We start from the raw sequence: 14,613 nt of genomic DNA, 5'->3' as shown, positions 1-14,613 counted from the left end.
TTTGCTAATTTGAAGTACTAAATGAAGTCTATTTACAAAACTTTTTGCATGAATGGGCTGTAAATCGCGAGATGAATCTAATGAGCCTACTTAATCCATGATTTGCAACGGCAATGCTACAGTAACCACCCACTAATTATTAATTAAACATGGATTAATTAGCATCATTAGATTCGTCTTGCGATTTACAACCCATCTATGCAAAAAGTTTTGCAAATAAACTTCATTTAGTACTTCAAATGACCAAGATTCCTTTGCAATTTTTTTTTTGCAAAATGAACTAAACAGACCCTAAATAATCCGCAGTTTTCAAAAAGATTACCTAGATAAATTAAAATTGTGCAGTTTTCAAAAGTTTACCTGTATAAATTTGTGATTGTGCGTTGTGTTTCTTTCATAAAAGATCTTAAAACTATGGATGCATCACTACCAGAAAACGGCACATTCATCCCTACACGTTAGTACCGGGTGCACTTTAGTCCGGTACTAAATCTCAATTTAGTACCGGTAAGCACAGTATCCCTGAGAGCTGAATAGTACCGGCTGGAACCACCAGCTGGTACTAAAAGAAATCACTGACGTCGAGAGATAACTATTTAGTACCAGTTGGTGGCTTCAGCCGGTACTAAATAGCACCCAGAAAATTTAATACCGGGTAGAGACACCACCCGGTACAAAAAATATGCTATTAGTACCGGACGGAGCCACCGTCTGGTACTAACATGACGATGCGGAAAAAAATCTTCTGACGAGCACAAGGAGCGGTCTTATCTCTTTCCCTTTCCCTTCTCCTTTTTAACCTCGTCTCCTCTCTCTTCTCTCGGTCTTCTCCCCGAATCCATTCTCTCCTCTCTTGGGCAGGGGTACCTCCCGGCGTGGAGGCCCCCAGCCGGCCGCGGCAAGGCAGCGGAGGCGTGGCCGTCCGCGGGCGGCCCCGGCGGCGAAGGCGCGGGGGCGGCGTGGCCAGGCCCGGTGGCGGAGGCGCGCGGGCGGCGCGGCCAGGCTCGGCGGTGGATGCGCACGGGCGGATGCGGCCCGGCCGGCCTCCAGGCCGCGGCGGTGGAGGCGTGTGCGGGCGGCGCCGCCAGGCGGCGGCGCGTGGGTTGCGGCGCCAGGCCGCGGCGGCGGAGGCGCGCCGGCGGGCGCCGCCAGGCCGCCAGTAGTGGAGCCACGAGCCAGGCCCAGGCGACGGAAGCCCCGGCGCCACCCATGATTTTTTTAATTTTCATATGTGTTTTTTTTAATTTCGTGTTGTATAATTGTTCAAATAATTTTAGATCTTTATAATTTTAGTTTGAAAATTGTAACCTAGGTGAAGCTTCCGGTTTCTCACCTTATTCTTTCTTCTTAGTTTTTTTTTCTGACCGCTGCTGCCCTGTTCATGTTCTTTCATGTTCTTGAAGAACATGTTCTTGCATGTTCTTGAAGAACAGAGAAGAACATACGGAGCAATGGTAGTAGAAAGAAAACAAGAGGAGAGAGAAAGGGATGAGGAGCCGGAGAAGCAATATATTTTTTGTGTGTGAAAATTTCTCTAGTACCGGTTGGTGTTCTTGACCGGTACTAAATATGCCATTTAGTACCGGTCAGACCGACCGGTACTAAATGCTAGCACATTTAGTACCGATTAGACGGTACCGGGCAGGGAACCGGTACTAATTAGGGGTTCCGGCCCGGTACTAGTGTCTAGTTTTCTAGCAGTGCATCATTGTGGGGTTATGAATCCAATAATAAATCTTCATATGAATATGATGACTTCATGTGTCCTCTCAGATCTAGCAAACATATTTTTTCCCAACGAATCAATTTGTTCCAATGGAACAATCCTTCTAGCTTCAGAATCAAATTGTTCCACATCCATAATAAAATTGCTCCTCATTTACAATCAAATGTTCTCCTACTCAGCCAAAATTGTTCTACCCTCCTAATGAAATAGTTCCAATTGAAAGAAAGCATCCAAATATATTCGAGTGTGGTCTAGTTTTGAAGATTTTGTCACAACAAATATGATGATGTAATCAAATTTTTATTGGGATATTTGGTTTGGAAAATACAACATTCGTATTTTATTTGCGTAAAATCCAACATCATCAACTGATTTTGCTTTCTGTGATATGGGAATGTAAGGATGCTGGGCCATCAAATACAAAAACACCGCGGCCGGAAAAAAAGGAACAGGCCCATCTGCGATTCTCAAAGAGAAAAAGAAACAACAAATGGGCAACCTGGCACAGTGAGGCACAACCCATTTAGGCACGATTACTAAACGGGCTGTGCTGTACCCATCCATGGGCTTTGCTGCCAGCCCAGGCACGACACGAAGATGCTTTGAGCATGCCGTGCCGATCCATTTGGCCCGACAGCCTGGTCGGCGGCCACCGGTCGCGCCTCGCCGCCATCCCACGCCCGTGCAGCCGCGCATCTCTGACGATTCCCTCCTGAGCGGTCATGCCACCTCCTCATCTTCCGCTCGTGCGGCCGTCCCGCGCCACCCGTTCGCTACTCGCACAACTGCAAAGGGGCGGCGCTTTTTTTCGCGAATATGCCTGACCACGTATTTCAATAAGAGAAAAGCAATACGACCATTACAGACCTTAATAGACAGAGGCTATTAAGGTGGAAACAAAGCCACAACTAAGCAAGTGGCAGGCGACCTGAATAACAAACAAGAGAGCAAGAAAAACGGGGGAGACGCCTGCTGCACGTGGTTTCGAGGGGAGGCGAAGAGGTGGATGCGAGGCCAAGGAGGGGGGTGTCGTCTACCGTATGCGACGCAGGAAGAGGAAGACGCGGCGCCGTGTGAGGCGGGAGGAGGCCGCTAGGGTTTGGAGGGAAGGTAGTATTTACTCCCTCCGTCCCAAAAAAAATAAGTTACTCTAGGTTCAAAATTTGTCCCAAAAAATAAATCATCCTACCCTATTAAGAAAGTGCATGCACATGCAAAAATCAATTAATGCCAAATATGGATAATAAATAGGAACAAGCATGGTCATTTTTTTCTTATTAATTTGTCCTAGAATGACTTATTTTTTGGAATAGAGGGACTATATGTGGGCTGATGTAGCTGTTTTCCATTCGGACCGGCTATTATTCAGAGCAAGATCGTGCCAATCATAAAATTGAGCGGTATTGTTGAAGCGTATCTAGGCCGATAGATGCATATAGTAAGTTTCAGTGATTAATGACAACTTTTTCTTGGACCTCGATTCTTTCAGCCATGTCGGTCGGGGGGGGGGGCCAAGCACGGCGTGTCATATCGGTCCAAGCCAAAAACCCATGCCATGGCCCATGGGCCTCGTGCCTGCTGGCCAACTATAAAGAAGCCGCTTGGCACTGAAGGAGTTTTAGGGTGTTTGCCAATCAACGTAGTGCAGAGCCTTGTACGTGATCCCAACAGATCAGGACTGGTGAGGCCCGGCTGTGCTTGCATGTGTGCGGGAGTCAGAGGTCATAGGGCTGAATTTTTAGCAAACATTAGAGATCTCTGCATTTCACTCTCTGAACCATTTGGTAAATGTCACCGTACTATCTCTGAATTTCAAGGATTGATTATACTTGTTCAAAAAAATTATTGCACTGTTGTGGATGTGTTGTAGACTGTAGTCGTCTCCAGGAACATAGCCCCCGGGCTGAATTGGTGACCTGTACTCAAATGAACGTGGGAAGTGACCAATGAGAGGCCAGCAAGCCTCCGGCTTGACATTAGGACTTAAGCCTTCAAGGCGCGGTTAACGCTGGCCTCATTCTTTAAATAAAAAAAACGCTGGCCTCATGGGCCTATTTCTTTTTTTCTTTAGAAGAGATCATTTCAGTATTTCACTTAGGCTAGGTACAAAACACCACTACAAGTTAGTACATGGGCTGGACCTGAGCTGTAGCCCCCCAGCTCAGGTCCTAATCTCATAGTAAGCCATATGTCTTCATTTCCGCGGTGGCTATATGTCACGCGCGCTGGAAATCGGATAGCCATTGCCTGAAGCATTAATTATGCGGTATCTTGTACTGGCCCAACAATTTTTGGCCTACTACATATCCCACACCTACAGGTTGTATGGCCCAAGTCTATGTGCCCCGTGATGCCTATTAGACCACACAGTCCTTAAGGAGTCCAGATAGTATGATGCATGCATCTGGATGTTTCTTTTTTTTTCTCTTCCCTTCTTTTTCTATTTTCCATTTTCTTACGTCTAACTTTCTCTTGTTCTTTTCTATTTACTAGTGGAGATGCACGTGCCATAAGCACATGTTTAAAGAGCAATTATATTTTTAAAAACCACATGTTTAAAGAACATAATGTTTAAAAATAACATGAGATTAAATATTGATATAACAAAGAAATCTTTTTACATTGAACTACTACCAAAAAAATTAAAAACAAAGCAAATGTATTACACTTATTTGATAGACAAACACGCTGACGCAAGGGAACAAATCACCGCCTTGAGTCCGTGACTCGCTTGTATGGAAATAAATAAACGTGCATGATGCATGGAGGAAAACAATCATCCCCTAGAGTCCGTGATTCACTTGTATGTAAAGGAATAAACGTGCATGGTGCATGGAGCAAGGGTGTGTGGACCTCATATAGACTGAAAAATAGAGCAAGGGGTGGGTATGTAGAAAGATTTGGTGAAAAATGTTTTAGCTTTTAGTGGTTTCTGGTAGACAAAATCAATCTCTCCTCCCTTTCGTCAAACCTTTTAGCCTGACAGGTGAGACCTCCGTAAAGGGTATGGTGGGCCTAATTTTAGTGAGAAAAGTTTACAATTATTTGTTTCAATTTTTATAGTATAGATATAGATAGATATAGATATAGATAGATATGGATAGATTTTTCTTCTTATGTTTATTTATTTCTATTATTTTTTCTTTTTCATATTTCTTTCCTGCTATTTCTATTTTCTCTCTTTACCCAATTCTTTTGTATTTATATGTTATTTATCTGCATGTAACTAATTTGTTCGAAATGTCAAATTATTTGTTCATTTGGCAGACTAAATTTTTTGGCCATGTTGACTCATTTGTTCACGATATTTATTTTCCATTATTTATCCTATATAAATAAATGTTCATGATGTTTAATATTTTTTGTTGCACATTATTATTTGTTCGGTACGTTTAAGTTTTTGTTCGTAAAAATAATTATTTGTTCGTGTTGTTAAATTTTTTGTTCCTAGTATTAGAAATTAATTATTTAGCATTAAATATTATTTTTTGTTTAAAAAATCATGCAAATATAGGCGACTGTGGTCTTATTTTGAAGATCTGGTTGTAAGAAACTCAATAGTGCAATCGAAATTTAATTTTAATTCTCAGTTTATAGTCCATAACTTTTTCTAGTTTTTGCACTTGTATGCATGCATGATGACATCATGAATTTTATCTTTACCTCACATGCAGTCCATCAAAACAGTCGTTAGATTAATTGGGCTCAAAGTGGCCCAATCAACTAAGATCCTCGGGTGATGGCCTCTGGCGATGCCTAACCGCGCCCTTTCATTTCTCCAATTCTCCCCTCGGTGCACTAATATATGTTTAGAGAAAATATGATACTTAAATCTTTAGAGCTTAAAACTTTAGAGGATATCTTTGTTTTCTTTGGCTTGTTTAGAAGTTTTACAATTTTTGAAAATACGTTCATGACGCATGTAGATAATTGATATAAATACAAATTTATATTTACCAGATTTTTTAAAATATTGAAATTTTGCTTAAAATATTTTAAAAACACGTGCCTGCGTGCCCGCCGAAGGCACCGTGAATCATAGTTTAAAATCAGACGGTGAATAATTTTTTTTTACCGATGTGGACCGTCTGCGTGCACGCCGAAGACGCCGTGAATCATAGTTTCTAATAATAATACAATGGATGGCTGAGATCATACTGATCTCTAATATCTTGTAAATAAATAAATACAAATATATAGGAGATCACACACTTTTATTTCATAGATAAGATATACAATACTACAAGCATCAGGAACATGACTGCATAGCTATTTGCATTGAATGTTCTTCACTTGATGAGATCGGTGATGGCTACACAGATGATTCCTATCTTCACGGTGTATGAGCTATACTGCGTGAGCGGCGATTGGATCTCAGCCTTGGCAAAAACATCATCGCACTGGTGCGCCAGCGAGATCGCGACCCCGACCTGCTCCTTTCCTGCCTTGTAGTTGCGATCGTTGATTGTGTCATGCGCTCCGAGGAAAGCGAAATCCACATCGTTGTACAGCTTCTGGCACTGCCCCAAGGCCGCCCTTGTCTTAGTCGTCCATGCCTGGTTTGGCAAGCTTGGCCTTGATGTCGGCGACAGCGTTCTCCGCGTTGCCTGCGCCAACCCCTGTTGCAACCTTGGCCAGGCCCCAAGTATCCGCATCAGGGCTGTCATGGTGCTTGCCCAGCTCCAACACGCAAAAGTCATAGTCGACACGCTTGTCATTGCCGGCCGCTGCCTTGCACGTCGACACCACAGTCGCGTCCACGATGCTGCACAGCGCGAGGACAGCGAGGAGAGCCGATGGAGCAACAATGCAAATTTTTGGTCTACTCATTTCTGTACTCCTTGTGACACAAAGGGAGGTGTTTGTTGGGATAGAGGGGAGGGTTAACTAAAGGAGACTGCTTTCTAGGTACAGAGAGATTGTAGGTGGGCTAGCTAGTGTGACAATTGAGTACTTATAGACATAGGTTTCTGAACAAGATTAGCTGTTGGCGTTATCTGAACAAGACTAGCCGTTGGCATTCTCTGGTCATGACTAGCCGTTGGCGTTCTCTGAACAGGAGTAGCCGTTGGCGTATCTTGGATTAATAGCTGTGTATTTATTTTACAATCTCTAAATTATCCTATCAATCTTGGAATTACAGCTATGCATTGAATATGATCGAAACCTGATTTCATTGCACAATTACCTAGAGCAAAAACTAGATAACCGAACCGGATCAGTTTCATAGGGATGAAGCTCCTCTCACATACCATGGAACTCTCTCTTCTCTCTCCTTATAATATCCTGACACATCAGCAAAATTAAATTTCCATAAAACTCTGATGAAACTCCACTGAGACTGACCTTAAATCAGTGGGCTATATTTGTCTAGTATTGGAAAATACGCACTTATTATGACATATATGTTTACCTAAGTGAAAGGAATGGCTTCCATGGATTTAAAAAGGGACTAGGAAGCACATGATTTACACAGTAGATCTTTTTCTTCTTCCTTTTACGTACCTCGTGGGAATTGCACGCCAGCCAAATTTACGTGGGAATTGCAGTTTTTCTTATTACTGTTATTAGTTCTACACATGGCTCCTGATCCCTAAAGCTTTCTGTTGTTGTCCACCCCACCCCGATCGAACGACATCGTTGCCATTTTGAAACAGAATTATTGGAGAATAGGAAGAAGGTCAGCGCCAAGTCGAGGATAGGGTACAGGGTCATGCCGAGGTAGAAGGGGATGTGTTTGAAAGGATCGGCAGACGCTGAGGGTGCGGGTGTTGGGGACATTGCTGATGCGCGTCTGGGACTAGAACTACGGCTGCCAGAGCTTGAAGGGGACAGAGAAGGGGATGGAGAAGTGACAGGGATGTTATGGGGTCCGCTTTGATAATATACACCAGGGGCGGATCCAATGTGAGGGCAGGGGCGGAGCCCCCCCACCCCACCCGCCCCCAAAACATTTTTAGCCATGGATGAAGTAAAGGAAGAAGAAGAAATAGAGGGGAGGCAGGAAGGAGGAGGAGGAGAAATAAGCCCACAATGTTCAATTATTGGATCTGACACTGATATACACTTATTTCTTCTTGTACAAAAATGCATTGCCTATACCACAGCAGCAACTTTTATGCATCCAAGACATTCGACGATCCAATGAAGCAGCATCGAATCCTTTGGGGTTGGGCCAACAAGTGGGATAGCTGGACCGTCGACGATGCCAATGACTGGGCCGACATGCACGCACCGAAAAAAGATGTTATCTGAACATTTGTTATAGTGGCCCGACACATTCAACTGCAAGTGACCATCGGCGGGTGTCCCTTGACCCCCTACAACCAGGAATAATTGAGGTTGCGTGCGCAACGTCGATCACATCCATCACAGAATGGGGGCCAGCAACAGCCCCCTTTGTCGCCGCCTCTCGCCGTGCCGACCGGGCTGCCGGAGTTACAGTTCGGGGGGGCAGCCGACAGTGAGGTTTCCATATAGAGGGGAGGTCGGTGGCGGTTCCGCACTGGAGCGCCACCGGCAGGGTGGGGTTGGACCCCCGGGGTTGACGACCGGTGGCACGGTGGCTCGACTTGGAGAATAGACGTGACAAGAGAAGAGAGGAGAAAAGATATATGGTGTGTGGTTTCATGTATATATGTGCGGTCTCATTTTTTTGTATGATTTTGATATGCATGTGATCATTTAATACGCTTTGGACTATATGGATATGTCAGAGCCGGGATAGTGGGACTACCCACGGGCTCAGAATATTCTAGAGTAGGGAGTAGCACATGGATATACTCTAACTCTCTTGTATCTACCCGAATAGGAGTAGAACTAGTCGACACACTCGGGAACTAGCCGAACTCTTCGGACTGGGATCATAACAGAACTCGACTAGGACTTTTCATGTAATCCTGTTCCCCCCGAAATATATAAGGGCGAACAGAGACCCCTCAAAAGGGAGAAGACACATCGAACAACACCTGAGGGAATACAAACCAGCACACAGAACGTAGGGTATTACGCTCCGGCAGCCTGAACCTGTCTAAATCCTTGTGTTCCTTGTACCATCGCGTTCTGATATCTACAAGTCCCTACTCATAACCACTCTCCTCGAGATATCCCTCGGAGAACCCGACGGTAAAACACCGACAGCTGGCGCCCACAGTGGGGCTTCTCGCCAACAATCGTCAGAAGAACTCGTTGGCTCCTCTCGATGACAACCCGGTGCTAAAAAAAGGCACCTCCTTCTGCTTTGGCTCTTGGATCTTCATCGCCGACGGGTCAGGCGGCTTCGAAAGCTGCTCAGTTGACCAAAATCTTCCAGAAGTTCCAGATGCCGCAAAACGCCACGAACTCGACGACTTCATCGATCACCTCGAAGAAGTCGGATTCTCGGCCCTCAATGATGAAACCGGAATCCAACATGAATTCGGCGCAATCAGAGCCGAAACACTCTCCGAGTTGGAAGAGGAGTTGGAGAAACTGCTGGAAGATACTAAACAAGAAACTCCCCTGAAGGAAAAGGCTCCACCCTCCAACTACATCCGCTTCGCTGAATCAAGTCTTCAGAAGAAAAAGAAAAGGACCAGTTTCAAGAAAAGTACTCGCAGGAAGAAGCCTTCAAAAGATATTTTTTCAAACATCGATAACATCGATGAAAAGATCGAACACTGCCTTCAGTTAGCAGAAGACACGTTGAATGTCCGGACTTCCTACGAAGAACTCTCTAATCCTTGGGTTCTCAGTTTCGCAGAACTAGAGCAAGATCAAGCATTCATTAAATACCTCGAAGAACTGGCCGAACCAATCTCCGAAGACGAACTAACCGAGTGGTCAAACGACATCGACTTATTTATAGAAGGACTAGTAAATCCCGGCAAGCTTGAAACACTTTGGGAGCAATCCAAAACCAAAAAGCTGTGTGACAATTCACAAAACAAAATGTCGGTTCAATTGGATCAATACCTATCCAACTCTCACCTTGCAGAAGACTCTACTTCAATCGAAGATTACATGAGTCGCTGGTGCAACGTCATTCAAACTCCAAATTCACCTACTCTGCAAGAAAATCACCGCACAACGCAGCTATTTTCTTTGGAAATTTTCTTTAGAAGAATGTGACAATTTGGACAAGTACAATCAATTCATAAACGAAGTCTCAGTCCGAATCGAAGGCGGATGGTCCCCAACAGACACCCTTCCTTATGATGAAGACCTTCTTCGACTCACGCTCGGACTGTCTCCTCAAGATAAGACAAACCAAGAATTCTACCCGGACTCGGATCAAGCCGTTGACCAATCCGCGACACAGCCCGATTTGGGTAAGAAGACTGAATCCGACAAAGAGTCGATTCCCATTGTCACTACAAAAGGAGAATTACAGCCCTCAAAACAGAGGGAGGAACAACAATTCTCAGAGGACGAAGAACTACCGTTCCAGCAAGGGTTTCCGCTCAAAGAAGACAACACGATGAAAACTTTCAATCGCGTTCGCGAAATTTTTGTGGCCATACTATCGGATCCTACAAACCGAAAGACCAATTCCATGATGCTGGAAGACCAGGACTACGATGAATCCCTTTCTGAAATGGAGGCAAGTGAAACAGTAGCTAGCCACAAAATCCCTTCATCACCACAAGGAATCACGGCCACCGTCCACCTGGACAACAACCCGAAGATGATCCTCAAGACAGAGCACCACCAACAACTTGGCGACTCGTTCGACTATTCCAACAGCGACTTACACAATGTTATCAACATTGGTCGCAATGCGAAAACAGTCATCATCAACAACAGTGAAGATCATGAAGAAGTCGAAGCCTACAGCCCGACATCCAATTTCAAAATACTTGACAACTACGGGTACAACTCGCGAAAGCGGTGCCGCGACAAGGCAGCACCTCCTTTCCAACCAAAGCAGTAGAAGATTGATTCTACTCACCAGAAAATTCACTCAAAATGCTTCCTGCACCCCAAAGGAAATCACTCAGATTTCTAATGCATCATCCTTCGAAAAGCACTCAGAGCACCTCCACCTTCTACCGACAAAGACAAGAAGAACCAACACGAGCAAAATCTCTTTTGACAGTCGAAGAAAGAGCTAGTCGGATAGGTGTAGCGAAAATGGCCTCTCATGCCATATTTCAATATAATGTTTTGGCGATTGATGACACACGCAACACTTGAACTAATGTGTTTGCTTAGATGATATACTCAGGCTTTTAGGTTCAAGTGATGACAAAGAGAAGAGAGGCGAAGCTAGGCCCGAAGGGCCGCCCCTACGGGTTGAACCGACGCCAAGCAAATTACACACGTCGGTGCATTGACTTGAGCACGTCTGGGAGTTTAGTATCACCGGTTAAACCGACGTAAGGCAAAATGTACTCATCGGTGCAATGACAGAGATGGCCTGCGGGCTAGGGTTTGGCACCGGATGAACCGACGATAGGAAGTTTGAATACGTCGGTGCAATGGCAGAAGCAGACCAAGGAAAATGCATACATCGGATGAACCGATGATGCACCGGTTAATGGCGTCGGTGCAGTTGTCCAGAGAGTTTGTTTTTCAAGGATCAGAGGACAGTTGCACTCACCGGTTAAACCGACGCTAACATTACATACACCGGTCGATTGCGTCGGTTGATTGCCCGTACACGTAACGGCTAGTTTTCAGTGGGCAGTTTAGTATCACCGGTTAAACCGACGATGGCGATTTGGGGAGCATCGGATTAACCGGTGTTAAGCACATTTCTGGCAGTTTTTCTCCAACGGCTATATTTGCTTGTGCTGCCTATATATACCCCCAAGGCCGCACCATTTGAGTGTGCTGGAGTTCAAAAGAAGTATAATAGAGCTAAAGATCATCTCCAACCACCATAGAGCTTCATTGTACATCATATAGGCTTAAGCACACTTGTTAGAGTGCTTAGTGCTTGATTAGGGATTAGTTCTTGCGAGAGCTCCCTTGAGAGAAGTCTTGCTGCGGCAAGCAAACACTTGTACTCGTCGTGTGACCCTCCGACTTGGTGTGGAGTGGCAACGACACTTTGTGCGGGGAAGGAGGCCCCTACTTGGTGTTAAAGCTCCAAGATAGTGAAGACGGTGCCGTGGTGACGCTTCGAGATAGACGGTGGCGGTGACCTCGTCTTTGTGACTTGGCGTCACTTAGCCTTTGCTTGTCGGGAGCCTTGGAGGCGTGGCAAGACGGTGATCAAGCGAAGAGACTCGGCATCACACTTGTTCTTTGTGAGCAAGTGGCCGTGGACGTAGGGAGGGACTTTGGTGTCCTAACCGAACCACGTTAAATCGTGTGTCTTGGTGTCTTCACGGGAGTTTGCATATCCTCTCCCTTACCGCATTACGTTTCCGCATTTACTCTTTCTTGCTTACCTTTACTTTCCTAGTTAGTTTGATTAGGATTGGCTATAGGTGGCAAGTCTTTTGGGGTAAGTAGAGGGTAGCATAGATAAACCTTAGTCATAACTAGCATGTGTAGGACGTGTTAGGTTTATCTTATGCAATTAGATTGAGCCCTAGGATAGAAAAGCGATTAGCGACCCTATTCACCCCTCCCCCTCTAGGGTCGGACACCCCGGTGATCCTTACAATAGGTGCAACCACCTCAGGGCTCACCCCCAGTCTTACACCCAATAAAGGCTAGGATGGGTCTATCCGAGGGAGGTTCCACCCCCGAACTACTCGAAGAAGAAATACGCCTCACAAGATGGTCGGTTGGGTCCAACCACCTCAGGGCTCACCCTCAGTCTTATACCCAATAAAGGCTAGGATGGGTCTGCCCGAGGGAGGTTCCACCCCCGAACTATCGACAAAAACAAGATGGGAGCATGTCAGCTAATCGATCGGGTCACCTCAGGGCTTACCCCCGGTCTTACACCCAATAAAGGCTAGGATGGGTTCGCCTAAGCTCTGACTCAGTATACAAGCTACTCATGTTGGCAGAAGACAGTTTCTAAAGATTGAATCCCTCAGGGCCAACCCCTGGTCTTACACCCAATAAAGACTAGGATGGGTCCGCCCGAGCAAGATTCCAATATAAAGAAGAAATCGAGTGCTTCAGAATTTGGTGAAGGGGAAAATCTCATCGACAAAGGCCCGAGAGACAAGTTCTCTACCTTCTTCAGGAGTTGTTACTCCATCAGTTACTTCAAATACCAACCTTTCTTTATTTACTCAAGGTAAAAAGCACGGCGAATCGAGTAACTGGGGCTAGGAGACACGAGCTTCGCGGCCCTAGAGACAAGTTCTCTACTTTCTTCAGGAGTCGTTACTCCATCAGTTACTTCGAACACCAACCTTTCTTTGTTTACTCAAGGTAAAAGGCACAGTGAATCGAGTAGCTGGGACTAAGGGACATGAGCTCTGCGGTCCTAGAGACAAGTTCTCTACCTTCTTCAGGAGTTGGTTCTCCATCAGTTACTCCGAATACCAACCTTTTCTTGTTCACTCAAGGTAAAAGGCACGGCGAATCGGGTAGCTGGGCTAAGAGACATGAGCTCTGCGGCCCTAAGAGACAAGTTCCCTATCTCCCAAGAGGATTTTCTCGTCCATAAAACGATGACTAATTCAACTACTTCGGTACTTGATCTTCGGAGGGACAAGTTCCCTATCTCCCAAAAGGACTTCTTCGTCCATGAGACGACGACTAATTCAACTACTTTGGTACTCGGCCTTTGGAGGGATAAGATCCCTATCTCCAAGGAGAGACACTCACCCATGAGGTGACAATTCGTCGACTGCTACAACACTCAACTCAGGATGAGACAAGATCTCCATCTCCCAAGAGGGAATTACCATTCATGAAGAAAGAGACAAGTTGACTACTACGGTACTCGCACAACCTCTCCATTTCCAAAGAAGGAACTTTTCGTCCGCAAGATGACTAGCAATTCGACTACCGTGGTACTCGAAGAAACAAAACAAGACAGCCAATGACAAGAGTCATGAAAAGGCAACCAGCCGATCGGCCATCATCTAAAAAAAAGAAAAAAGTACTATACATCAGAAAGTCAAAAGTACTCCAGTGGACATGCATCTACACAAAAGCCAAAAGAATATTACAACAACTGTTCAAGCTTCTGGCGCTGGCTCCAAGCCACTAATAATCCTATCAGCGATGGATTTCATCTCCGCGACATACTCAGAGAATCTCTCCTCTGAACAGCCAACAGCCACCCCATCACCTATAGGGGACATGTTCACAGAGGGCAGAAAGGACTTGACTAATCCTAAGGCATGAGCTAAGTACTCCCTAGAGGTGTCGGAGAAAAAACTGCTGAGTCGCTGGGGGGCTTCACGAAGACGCTCCAGCAGACTCTTCTCACCAGCCCCCTCATCCTCTACCATATCGACGACTACTTTTGCCGCCACCTCAAGATCGGCCAGCTGCTGGGACAACTCCCTGATCTGCTTCATATCATTGACCATTTGCTTGTCAGCATCAGCCTTGATCCGGGTCAGCTTCTCCACAACATCTGCGTGATGATACATAATATTTTTAAGATCAGTCACCAGTTCATCCCTTTGCAACAACAAGCTTTTTAGCTCTATCAAAGCAAGCAAAAATGAGCATAGAAGAAACTACTCGAATGACACAAGCATCAGAGAAGGAAATGAATACCTTTCTTCTCCTTGGCAGCAGCCTTGGCCTTCTCTTGCAGCTTGGAGGCCTTATCTTTCAGAGCAGAATTGTCCTTCTCTAAAGTTTCAACTCGGGCCTCCAGAAGCCTGACCTTTTCCGACTGCTCCCGAGAAGACTTCTCAAGAGCAGCCATATTCTCAAGATGCTGCGCCTGATCAGCTGTCAACTAGACATCCTCTCCAGTCCACCGAAGGAACTCAGCCTGCTCAGCAACTTTCTTAGCCAGATTCTATCAACAAAAC

The 14,613-nt window shown here is 45.4% G+C and overlaps 1 pseudogene; it reads right to left on the bottom strand.

The window, feature by feature from the left end:
- Positions 1 to 6,009: 6,009 nt before the first annotated feature.
- LOC120656759 lies at positions 6,010 to 6,623 on the bottom strand (annotated as a pseudogene).
- Between the last annotated feature and the right edge of the window lie 7,990 nt (positions 6,624 to 14,613).

Source organism: Panicum virgatum, chromosome 1K (genome assembly GCF_016808335.1).
Source record: "Panicum virgatum strain AP13 chromosome 1K, P.virgatum_v5, whole genome shotgun sequence".
Taxonomy (NCBI): domain Eukaryota; kingdom Viridiplantae; phylum Streptophyta; class Magnoliopsida; order Poales; family Poaceae; genus Panicum; species Panicum virgatum.
The sequence above is the reverse complement of the archived record's forward strand: the minus strand, read 5'-3'. Positions and strand labels throughout refer to the sequence as shown.